General features: G+C 45.8%; 1 long non-coding RNA gene across 1 annotated transcript in view; it reads right to left on the reverse strand.

The window, feature by feature from the left end:
* LOC138282632 (uncharacterized) overlaps positions 1 to 11,983 on the reverse strand; it is a 95,799-nt gene extending 83,816 nt beyond the window's left edge. Inside the window, exon 1 of the long non-coding RNA XR_011200980.1 lies at positions 11,760 to 11,983. This is a non-coding gene — a long non-coding RNA (uncharacterized lncRNA). The remainder of the gene's footprint in view (positions 1 to 11,759) is intronic.
* Positions 11,984 to 12,756: the final 773 nt, after the last annotated feature.

Below are 12,756 nucleotides of genomic sequence, written 5' to 3' on the forward strand. Positions count from 1 at the left end.
ACTGGGGGTTTCATTCTCTTGAACAAAGAAACTAGTAGGTCAGGTGGATTGTCATAGGTGCCAGCGAATAACTATGCCCTTGGATACTGTTGTGTTGATGTTGCTTCTTGCAGGTGGCACTATGGCCTGCTCGAACCTGCTTACCACATGCAGCACCCTTCCTATTCCACTGATGAGTGAACTCAAGGCAATCTTAACTGCAATGGCCTGTGCAGGTAGAGGGAGAGAACTGAGCAACATAGGAACTTGTAGAGGGGCAAAGGGAGACAGCAACCAGAAATTCTTTATTATATTATTGGGCTTACAAATACAGGGAAAATTATAAACCAGGGTAGCCCATCCACTCATGTGCACCAAAGTAACACTACACATGGATCTCCTGTACTCAGCGAGCAGCGAGGGATTCCAGTCACGACAGACAGCATGAGTTTAGCATGAAGGACCATTACTCTAATTCCAAAATCTGGTATTGTTGTAAAAACTCATGTCTCCTATGAATTCCAATCAGCTGCATCTAACAGTAAGTGTTGCTACAGCATGATCAATGGGACCCAAGCTAATAGGGATGTACCCCAATGTCCTACTTTGGAAGTACTCCATGTTCAATAGCGTCAGGAAAACACTTGGGGTGCAGGAGTGTCACATATTAAGAAGTACTTAACAGACACCAAGTGGTTCAGAATCAACTAAATCAGGACAATTCACTGCAGTGCTATTGCACCGGAGACTTCCACTCTAACATGAGTGTTAGAAATGGAGTCTTTGGTTGGCAGTCAAGTTACCCCCTGTCCAAGCAGGGACTCTCAGTCTAGTCAGGGTAAAGGAGAATCACACTCAGATAACCCCCGCTCACCCTCTTGGTAGCTTGGCACGAGCAGGTAGACGTAACTTCAGAAGCAATGTGTAGAGTATTTTTACCAACACACACAGTAATTCAGTGAAAACACTACAAAATGACAACACAGGTTTAGAATAATAGGGAATATTTATCTAAACAAAACAAGACCCAGAACGACAAAAATCCAACATACACAAGTCAAGTTATTAATTTTCAAAGAATAAGAGTCTTAGGTGGTCATTATGAACACGGCGGTAACAACCACGTGTTCATGCTGGCGGTCAAAACACTGACCGCCAGAGACCCCCGAACCTCACCGGCCAAATAAAGAACCTTTCTGTGGGCCAGCGGCCAGAAACATTGTTTCCGACCGCCATCTCACAGAAAGGCAAAGCCGGGACATTGACGGCGGCTCCACATGGAGCCGTCGTCAATGCCTCTGTTTGGCAGGTGCAGCTGCACCCATCGCGCAGATCACTGCCCGAAAATCAGGCAGTGACCTACGAGACGGGGCACTGCACCGGGGCCCCTGCACTGCCCATGCAAAGTGCATGGGCAGTGTAGGAGCCCCCAGGGGTGCCCCGGGGCACCCCTTCCGCCATCCCTAGGGAAAGGCTGGCGGATATGGAAACATTATCCGAAGGGTAGCGCAGCTACCCTGTCGGATGGTGTTTCCACTCACCGCAAGGCAGCCTGACGGCGGAAGCCTGGCGGTGAGTGAGGGCTGCCAATGGCAGCCCTCTAAGTGTTTATTATGTGGCGGGTTGGCCTGCCATGCCGGCTGGCGGTTTCAGCCGCCAATGCCAACATGGCAGGCCAACCCGCCATGTTCGTAATGACTGCCTTAATCTTTAGAAAACAGTGATCTGGGTAGCGTCGAAATAAAGCCGCACAGGCGAGTGTGCGTTGAAAAAGGCCAGCGATGCGTCAATTTCTTACTCGCACGCAAGACTGTGCGACGTTCCTCCTCCAGTCGGGTCGGCGTGCATCGTTTCTTCTCTCCCACAAGAGAGTGATGCGTTGATCCAGACAGGCTTTGCGTTGTTTTTCTGCGTCCAGCGATGTTGCGTTGAAAAACCAGTCGCACAGTATCACAAAACTGGGCTGCGAGGGGTTTGTGTTGTTATCAGCCTCTGTTAGCGGGTGTTGCGCGTTGTTTTTCCAGCCACGTTGTGCTGATCTTCCAGCCGCGATGCAGACGGAGCGTTGATTTCAGCCGCAATGCAGGTGGAGCATTGATGTCAGCTGCGAACCGGTGGCGCATCGTTTATCAGCCGTGTCATGGCTTTTTAGGCTTTGTCTGCCAGCTTTGCCTTTCAAGGGCCCAGGGACTGGATAGGGCACCACTTGGCAGTTCAGGAGTCTCAGCAGTGAGTCCAGGTGCTGGCAGAGGAAGTCTTTGATGGCCCTTCAACAACAGGAGGCAAGCTCAGTTCAAGCCCTTGGAGATTCTCCAAAAGCAGGAATGCACAACAAAAGTCCAGTCTTTGTCCCCTTTCACAGGCAGAAGCAGCAACTGCAGGATAGCTCCACAAAGCACAGTCACAGGCAGGGCAGCACTTCTCAGCTTTTCAGCTCTTCTCCTTGGCAGAGGTTCCTCTTGATTCCAGAAGTGATCTAATTTTCAGGGGTTTTGGATCCTCTTCTTATACTCATTTCTGCATTTGAAGTAGGCCTACTTAAAAGGAAAGTCTCTCTTGTTTGTAAGATCCCGCCTTGCCCAGGCCAGGCCCCAGACACACACTAGGGGGTTGGAGACTGCATTGTGTGAGGGAAGGCACAGCCCTTTCAGGTGTGTAACCACTCCTCTCCTCCCTCCTAGCACAGATGGCTCATCATGATATGAAGGCTACACCCCAACTCCCTTTGTGTCACTGTCTAGAGAGAAGTGCAAACAGCCCAACTGTCAAACTAACCCAGACAGGGAATCCACAAACAGGAAGAGTCACAGAATGTTTTAAGCAGGAAAATCCCTACTTCCTAAAAGTGGCATTTTTAAACACACAATCTCAAAACCAACTTCACTAAAAGATGTATTTTTAAATTGTGAGTTCAGAGACCCCAAACTCCATATTTCCATCTACTGCAAAGGGAATATGCGCTTTAATAATATTTAAAGTCAGCCCCCATGTTAACCTCTGAGAGAGCTAGGCCTTGCAACAGTGAAAAACGAATTTGGCAGTATTTCACTGTCTGGACATATAAAACACATTAGCATATGTCCCACCTTAAACATACACTGCACCCTGCCCATGGGGCTACCTAGGGCCTACCTTAGGGGGTGTCTTACATGTAAGGAAAGGGACAGTTTAGGCCTGGCAAGTGGGTACACTTGCAAGTCGAATTGTCAGTTTAAAACTGCACACACATACACTGCAGTGGCAGGTCTGAGCCTTGTTTACAGGGATACTAATGTGAGTGGCACAACCAGTGCTGCGGTCCAACTAGTAGAATTTGATTTACAGGCCCTGGCACCTCTAGTGCACTGTACTAAGGACTTACCAGTAAATCAAATATGCCAATCATGGAAAGACAATTACATATACATTTTACGTAGGAGCACTTGCGCTTTAGCACTGGATAGCACTGGTAAAGTGCCCAGAGTAACAAAAACAGCAAAAACAGAGTCCAGCACACATCAGCAACCTGGGAAACAGAGGCAAAAAGTTAAGGGAGATCAAGCCAAGGATGCCAAGTCTAGCAATGAGTTACTCTATCTCTAGTTTAGAAACCCTATTAGGAATCTCTTTTTATATGTTACTCGTGTATGGATTGCAAACATGTGCTTGCACCTTTAATAAATCATTACAAAGACTTATTATACTCCATTTTTCATTACAGAAACATTACCTGCTTTAAGAGGATGCCAACGTTAATGGATATTAGGCCTGATTCTGGTGCAGATTATTTGAGGGCATCCTTTATCCTCTCACAGTGCAGCACAGGCTTGTCAGGTCAGTTAAAGTCAGAATATCTAGGTACAAAATATGACCTGCAGCAATAGCGCCTCCAAAATAAAGGCAACAGCTGCATTGTTATGGTATAAAGGCAGGGTAATTGGAACAACATGTGGACGCAGATTTGAACTACCTGAAGAAGACGAAAGTTGAAACGTATTGTGAAATCTGATAAAATGCTTTAAAAGAAATCTGCCATAAAATGTCATTTTTAAGAAATGAGGATTGCCATATATCACCTCTGGTAGTGCAGCCTAATCTGTGAAGTAATATGAGGGTGTTTGGTCTTAATCCCAGCTGACACTACCAGATAGAGAGCTCGGTTCATAAAACCAGCTTGTTTGGATTTTTATTTAAAGCACCCGGTATTATCGTGAGGACTGTGGCTTTTATGATGGCAAGGAGATTCTTATCTCTGGCGGTGGTATTTACCCATGGAAGAGGAGGAAATGGAATAGACTTCCAAAGGGCCTGTGCCATTTTGAGATCCTTTATAAGTGTTTACAAATACAGGTGCGGCTCGGATTTCAGAGTCCGGAGATTTTGGTGATACACATTTTGAAATCGACATAAAGAGCAGTTCTGAAGTGACATAGGGGTGAGTTTATTACTGTGTCACAGTGGGAGCTTTTTTGGGGGGAAATACATGAACTAAATTGTTGAAAAACCTGCAATTGGGAACTAGTTTTTTTTAATTCTATTAAATTCTATTTCCTAATTATAACATTATAACATCCCTGTAACCTTTTGTTTTTAATTGAGATATATATATATATATATATATAACATGACAATATAGTGTTAGTTGATATTCTGGAATCATTACTGTGCAGGTCAATAATGAAAAATAATTTTTGTATTTTGTGGTAGAACACTGTCAGTGCAATGGGAAATTCAAAGTAGTGCACTTGTTTTTAGGTTTCACTATCTTTCCTTTCCTAACAGTCATCCAGCCCGATAGCACAAACACTAGAGGTGTGGTGGGTGGTAAAGACTGCCTTAATGGACTGTCAGCGGAGCTGCCCCTGGGTACATAACTGAAAAAAACTTTGAAGGCCCTTTACATTCAATGCAACTCGAGGGAGTAGCCAGAAGAATAAACTATCGCCCATGTGGCCCAAGCCTCTAATGACACAAAGCGAGCGAATAAAGTGAGCCTCCCCCTTCCTATAGCAGTTTTCTTCGCCCTTGCATCCACTCATCTATCCATCCATCCTGGGACCCTTCCATCCATCCATCATCCATTCTCATTGCCATCCATCCTCTTTCATTATTCTAACTACTGATATTACATCCATCTATCTGTTCACAAATGTATCAATCCTGCTACCTATCCATCCACCTATTGACCTTTCCGTCCATCCATTCAATGACTTTTCACTGCACACATAGAGCTGTCATCCTTTCAGTCTTCCAGCCATTCATCCATTTACTCTTCTGTCCATGTTTCTATCCGCTCATCTAGTTCTCCATCAGTCCTTTCTTCTATCCTTTCACCAACTTTTTCTTTCACCTTTTTATCCATCCATTCTTCCTTTCAACCATCCATCCTTGCACTCACTCTTCCTTTTTTCTTTTCAACCACCATTCCTTTCACTTTGCTGTAGCCTTCCTTCTTCGCATCTTTCAATACTTTCACCTTCTGCCTTCTCCCTTTGCTCCTGTCCAGTTTCTAATTACCACAATTCTTTCTTTTATCACATTATTTTTTTTGCTTGCCATTCTAAAACACTATTTTAATCTCTCTTTGTAACTTTTTTCTTTGCATCATTTATTTTCCTCTCTTGCGCTGAACTTGTCCCACATAGCAGTGCTCAACCCCACTTTTTAGGTTTTGCCTGCACAGCACTTGTGCTATACTTGTGAAATCTATTGTATTGAATAAAAATCTTAAAAGGGGCTCACATCTCACCCCTTGCTTTTCACTGGTTCCTCTGCTTGCTACTTGCTTTCCCTCCATTTCTAATGGCTGTAGCATACTGTTTCCTGTTGTTCCTCATGTTGACCCTCATGTGCTTCTCTTATCAGTATCCTGCCTCCAAAGTATTGTTTACATCCACGTTTGGGGAACTTTTTTTTAATGTTTTGCCTGCACAGTGCTTACGCTGTGCTTGTCCACATAATCTTCCCCTGGCGGCCTTCTCTTTCCCTCACTCAGACACTTATCAACCTTCATTCATGCACCATGCACCCTGCACAGACAGCACTCACACCATTCTCCCTGCACTCATACACTGCTCCCACACCTCTTAACTTATTATTAATCCCATAGGTGAAACCTAGTGCATTTACCAATGCTTGTTAGCTTTGCCCTGGCTTTTGTCTGCAGCCCTGCATAGGACAATGTAAAACGATTAAACTTTTAGTAGCTATCCTCACTTAAACTAGTAAAGCAGGGGCTTCACAAAGTCACTGATGCTACTGTTTGTTTGGCATTAAAATAATGAGCTGTGGTTAAGTTGGTGCCAAGTTGCAACATACAGGAGTCGGGGCAATGCTGCAATAGAAGAGGACAGTGCTGTGTGGGGAAATGTAGTGCTGGTTGTCTTCTGCATATGTTTAACACTGACAAAAATACTACTGAGGTGCAAAAACATGCTGTGGACTGCTGAGCTGGTTTTACACAAAACAGTGCAGCAACCAAAATAAGTGTGCTGCATTGTGCAAGAAGGAAAACAGTGCACGGGCATATTTACTAAGATTAGCCCACTGCCGTTGCCACTCCTGTGCTGGTGCTCTAATGTGGCTGCCTTGCTCAATGCACAGCCTCACACCATGTTGCTGAGGTGAGTGTGCACTATTTAGCTTAGCAATTGTATAAGTGCAGGAAAAATGTAAGCTTTACTGGTGTAATTTACATCATTTCTGAAATACCAAGTGAGGCTTGTTATGTAAAATTCCCAAAATTGTGTCATTATGCCACGTTATGTAATTATGTAAGTGGCAAAATTATAGCACAGGAATGACACTAATGACCAGAACGCGTTTGGGTGTTGTTCTCACCACTTGTGTTTTTTAGTTCAAAATGAGTCCCCATATCCAACATATAGCACTAAATGTCAGATTTGCATTTCACATATGTCAGACATGTCAGTGGTCTTCCCCTAAACTTTTTACCTTCACCCTCTCCTATATTTGCTGATCTTGTTTTTCTTGGTCTTAGGACTGTGTGCTCTTTACCACTGCTAACCTGTGTTAAACTGCTTGTGCACTCTCCTCTAAACATTGTAAGACTGACTTATACCGAGTTCTGTTTGTATTTGTTGCCACAAGTGGGAAGGGCATTCCCAGACGTGGGTCCCGTGCTCACTATGCCACCAGATTCAAGCTAGCCTGGCTGAAGAGGGGTGATATCCCGAAACCGGTCCCAGGATGCTTGTTTCTGGTACAGGGAGGACCTGGTCTGGCAGTTCAGGATGGACTGTTCCCATGGGGAAAAGGGTCAAGACTGGTTTACATACAGCTGGGTCCAAACTGGAATGGCATGGTGAGGAAAAAAACTGATGGATTAAACCCAGATCTGTGACTGGGGGTGAATGCTTTATTTGTTCTGCATTCCGTTCATCAACTGTTCTGTTTGCTTTTGTTGCCCCCAGGTGGGAAGGGTATGCCCAGACGTGGGTCCCGTGCTCACTATGCCACCAGATTCAAGCTAGCCTGGCTGAAGAGGGGTGATATCCCGAAACCGGTCCCAGGATGCTTGTTTCTGGTCCAGGGAGGACCTGGTCTGGCAGTTTGGGCTGAACTGTTCCCATGTGGAACAGGGTCAAGACTGATTTGCATACGGCTGGGTCCAAACTTGAATGGCATGGTGAGCAAATAAACTGATGGATTAAACCCAGATCTGTGACTGGGGGTGAATGTTTGATTTGTTCTGCATTCTCTCCATCAATTGTTCTGTTTGCATTTGTTGCCCCAAGTGGGAATGGTATGCCCAGACGTGGGTTCCGTGCTCACTATGCCACCAGATTCAAGCTAGCCTGGCTGAAGAGGGGTGATATCCCAAAACCGGTCCCAGGATGCTTGTTTGTGGTCCAGGGAGGACCTGGTCTGGCAGTGCGAGCTGGACTGTTCCCATGGGGAACAGGGTCAAGACTGATTTGCCTACGGCTGGGTCCAAACTTGAATGGCATGGTGAGAAAAAAAACTGATGGATTAAACCCAGATCTGTGACTGGGGGTGAATGTTTGATTTGTTCTGCATTCCGTCCATCAACTGTTCTGTTTGGACTTATACCAAGTTGGCACATTTCATTTACTCGTAAGTCCCTAGTGAAGTGGTACTACAGGTACTGAGGACTCGTAAATTAAATGCTACTTGTGTGCCAGCAGCACTTATTGTCCCACACCCCTTAAGTAGCCCAGCAAACATGTGCCAGTCCTACCACTGTAGCCTCTGTGTGCAGTTATAAACTGAGACTTCAACCTGGCAAATAAACCTTTTGCCAGGCCCAAACTTTCCTTTTTAATACATATGTCACCCATAGATTAGGCCCTGAAAAGTCAGGGTGCAGTGTAATTAAAAGGTTGGACATATACTTTTAAGTTCTACATGTCTTGGTAGTGAAAAACTCCTAAATTTGTTTTTCACTACTGCAAAGCCAACCTCTCCCATGGGATAACTTTGGGTTGCCTTATTACATTTGATTAGTGATAACTTTCAATTGGAGCAGGTGGACAGCTCAGGTTTGGTTGCTAAACAATTGTAATTAAAAGCCCTCCTTAATAGTAAAGTTGGATTTTTAGTTATTGTGAAAATGACACTTTTAGAAAGCTAGCATTTTCTTGTCCCAACCAATTTGTGTCTGCTGCCTATATCCTGGGTCACATGACTAGGTATAGTTGACAGTTGGGCTCTGTGCATTGCTCCAGGCCAGTGAGTCAAAGAGAAGCAAGGTTTTGGTAGGATGGTCTCCTCTGAGTTAATGAGAGAGAGGAGCTGTCATCTACCATACTTGCACATTACAAAGGCCCTCCCTGGGCACTCTCACAAACGGGTTGATGCTAGTCTATTGTGATCCCAGACAATCTGGGGCCAGGGCAGATAGGTAAGAACTTTCAAGCACCTATGGGACCTCTAGAAGCTTCTCCTACTTCAACGTGGGCACAAGGTATACATATTGGACTTTAGACCCCAAACTGTTGAGTACACAACTGGACCTGTGAAAGCTCAGAAGAAGGACTGCTGAGCTGCTCTGCTGCAAGAACTGCCACTCTGCTGCCCTGTTGTGCTGCTCCACTGCCCTGCTGCCCTCCTGCCTGAGTGAAGGACTGGACTTGCATCTTGAACCCAGGACCACCAGAGTGACTTCAAAGGCTAGTTGACTGGCCCCTCGATCAGAAGCCTCATGGACAGAACAGGCTTTCCCCATCTACTGCCTAGCACCTGGACTCTGCCAGCTGTGAGTCCTATGCTTCCAAGTGGTGCCACCCCAGGTCTAGACTTGAAGCCCCAACTCTGGTCTCATCAGAACTGATGCATCAGAGCCCCAGCGCAAAGCATAGCAGACAAGAAACTCTGCATCGGAGCTGCTGTGTGACGCACTTCCTCAGCCAACTCCTAGCTGGAACTCTGAGTTGTTTTGTCTGCCGCAGGACTTCACATCATCATCTGCAGCTTTCCAGGAACCACCACTGTGCAACACATCCTCAATGCAGGGCTTTGCACTGCAAGCCCCTCATCGAAGGCGTCCTCAATGACGACACAGGACTCCGCATCACAAGCCTGGTAGCTTCTTCTGAACCAATCAGTGGTGGAGCATCACTCAGGACTTCTCATTGCAAGCCCCTCATAGACAGGCATCTTTGACAATGAAGCAGGACCTCCCATCACAGCTTCGCAGTTCCTAAGAATCACTGCTGCACAACGCATTGTCGACTAGGCTCTGCAAAGCTGTGCAGCCAGAATTTAAGGTACTCTTATTCAGCTGGCCTAACTGGATCCCTGTAGCCAGCCCGCACTCCACTCCATCGTAGTCAGCCTGAACATGCAACTTTGACCCAATTCGGTGCGGCCAGATATCCACATGTGGTGCTTCATGCTTTTTGCCATTGTTTTCACTTCAATCTTTAAAGTTGGATAGCTCCAGTTCTACTAATTGGATTTTTGCCGTTTTGGTCTTAAATTATTTATTTCCTTCTACTTTATTTTCCTAAATAGGTTTGGGATTTTTTCTGTTGTGTTTCACTTTATAAGTGTTTGAAGTGCTGCATAAATACTTCACACATTGCCTCTTAATTAATCCAGACTGCTTTTGTGCCAAGCTACCAAAGGGTTAAACACAGGTCAATTTGGGGTTTGCTAAAGACTTCACCCTGACAAGGACTCACCAGCTCAACCAGTAACCCAGTTTCTTACAACACAATTTCCCTTAATGTGCCATAAAATGCAAAATAAGTGAATTTCACATACCCCTGTGTTTGTACCCTTTAATTGCAAATTGCAATGCTTAGATATTCTCAGAAAGATCCCAAATATTTGATGTGTGCTGTGTACTTAAGAACACATCCAATGCATGAGTGTTTTGGAGAAATTAATGCATTTCCTGTTATTAACGCCTGCTTTAAGGAAGTGTTAATTTTTTATGCAAAACCAGTCTAGCTATCTCAGTAGACCAGGCTTTGTGTCAAAACGTGTAGATATTTGGACTGATCCTCCCAAGTACATCCCCTTGAAGCAAAGCATCACAAATCAGTACTAAGGGTGTTATTATGATAATGGTGGGATACCCCGCCGACTATCGTGCTGACGGAAGACCGCCAGTGCGGCGAAGCTCCCGCCGGCCCTATGAATTTCCCGCTGGGCCTTTACATTAGAGCTGGCTCCAAATGGAGCTGGTGCTAATGTGGCAGTGCGTCAAGTGCAGCAGCACCCATCGCGCCTTTCACTGCCTGTAATTCGGGCAGTGAAATGTACAGTGGGCTGTGCATGGGGGCCCCTGCACTGCCCATGCCAAGTGCATGGGCGGTGCATGGGGCCCCAGTCACCCATTCCGACAAACTTTCCCTGGTGGTGTAAACCGCAGGATCCTGTCAGATCTGAAACACGGCCACCTCCAGGCTGCCTTGTGGCGGTAGTGGCGTTTCCACTGTTGCATTTCCACCACGGTTATAATACGGTGGGTAGACCGCCACTGGCACTGCGGTCCACCCGCCACCATGAGTCTGGCGGTCCATGGACCGCCAGATTCATAATGAGGGCCTAAGTGCTTGTAGGAAGGACGGGCGGAAATATGAACGAGGAGGCTGGTTTTCTTCTCAATGTTGACTTTATTTCTGTGTACACATAGTTAAAGAAAAAATGATACAGATGTTTGTCCATGCTCTGGCACAATGCGCTGTAGATAACGCATATCTCAGAGACAGCCAAAGCCAATGCTGCCGCACACAGCACACTCGGAATGGGTGTTTGTTTTGTCTCTTTAGGACAGATATGTTCTCCTGGATTATGCTGGCCCGGAGTCTCAGAAAAATAAATAATCTTGGTTTGCCCTTCTCTCTCTGCCAGGTTTCTTTCCTAGAGTGAAGAAAACATGCACCCAATCTACTCCGGGACTATGCCCTTTCTTTGAGTGCTCCTTAAGGGTCAGGAGTCGGGTATCTTTAGTGACTATTACAATGTAATGCAGGGGCTACCGGCCAGGTTAAATGTCACCTGGATTAGTTTGGTGGCCTTCAGATCAGTGTCCTTTATTTCCGGGTTGGTTTTATGGTATACTGTTTCTGGTTATCATCCCACGGCTTAACAGGGAAATGTGCTCAAACTCATGGGGTGGTTTGGGCAGTACGAGCGCATACAGACAAACAAGAATGGTGTGCCTAAAATGCGGCGTCATAGAAATGGTTAAACATGGTGTCACGGATATGCCCAAGCGTAGTGTCACAAAAATCTAAACACCCTGACCTGTGCTTTTCCCTCCCCTACACATAACAAACCTCCTCCTTCTCCCTCCCCTCGGTACTCACCCCCTACACTGAAACTCTCATGAGTTGCAGCAGTTCATCAGCTTCCTCTGGGGGCATCCACCACTCCTCACTCCAGGTCTCGGTATTTCCCTCTGTGTCCTTGGCATTCTCAACGGCATTGGTGGTGTTGGGTGATTCTCCCTCAGGATGGCAGCTTCCTCCTTCTGGACCCTCGGTCTCTCCCTCGCCTTCCTTTCATCCAGGGACAATGTCCTTTTCTCTTCAGCCGGGCTCCCATGATTGGCTCTTCCTTCGCGTAGTCCTGCCTCCCTGTTAAAAAATACAGTAGTCCTTTTTTAGTGCCAGTGTTCGGGGAAACTCTCCTGCTTTAACCCTTTCTTCTCTCTTTTCTCAAGTGTTCCAGGTGATATGGTGCTCAGCACTGCAGTTGCGGGTACGTTCATAAAGTGAGTAGGGGGCTTCACTGTGATTTCTCACATCCCTCTTTACTTCCTTTCTTACTAGTAAGAAGTCTCTCCTGGGTATGTCTAGATAAAAAATCTGCATTGGTCCGTTCTGTTCCTTTCTGATGTAAGGTTTGGAATCGGAATGGCTGTAAAGATAAAAACCATCTAAGTATGCGTTCATAGTTGCCTTTGTTGTGGGTCATCCATTCAAGATGGGCATGGTCAATAAAGAGGGTAAACTCTCGTCCTTCTAGGTAGTAACGCAGGGTGTCTATAGCCCATTTGATCGCTAAGGCTTCTTTTTCAACCAATGCATAGTTTGTCTCTCTGGGGAACAGTTTCTACTGTTGTACACAATAGGTTGTTCCTCCCCTATCTCGTCTACCTGCGATAAGACAGCCCCAAGACCTACGTCTGATGCGTCTGTTTCTAAACTAAAATGTGTTACATAATCTGGACAGATTAGAACCGGCTCAGAGATAAGGGTCTGTTTTAGTGTATGAAAGGACTTCAGAACTTCAGGGGAGGGCTGTTGTAGCTCTGTCTCGGTTTTGGTAGTTTTTTGCAAAAGCTCTTTCAGGGTGGCTGCT

This window comes from Pleurodeles waltl, chromosome 2_2 (assembly GCF_031143425.1).
Source record: "Pleurodeles waltl isolate 20211129_DDA chromosome 2_2, aPleWal1.hap1.20221129, whole genome shotgun sequence".
Taxonomy (NCBI): domain Eukaryota; kingdom Metazoa; phylum Chordata; class Amphibia; order Caudata; family Salamandridae; genus Pleurodeles; species Pleurodeles waltl.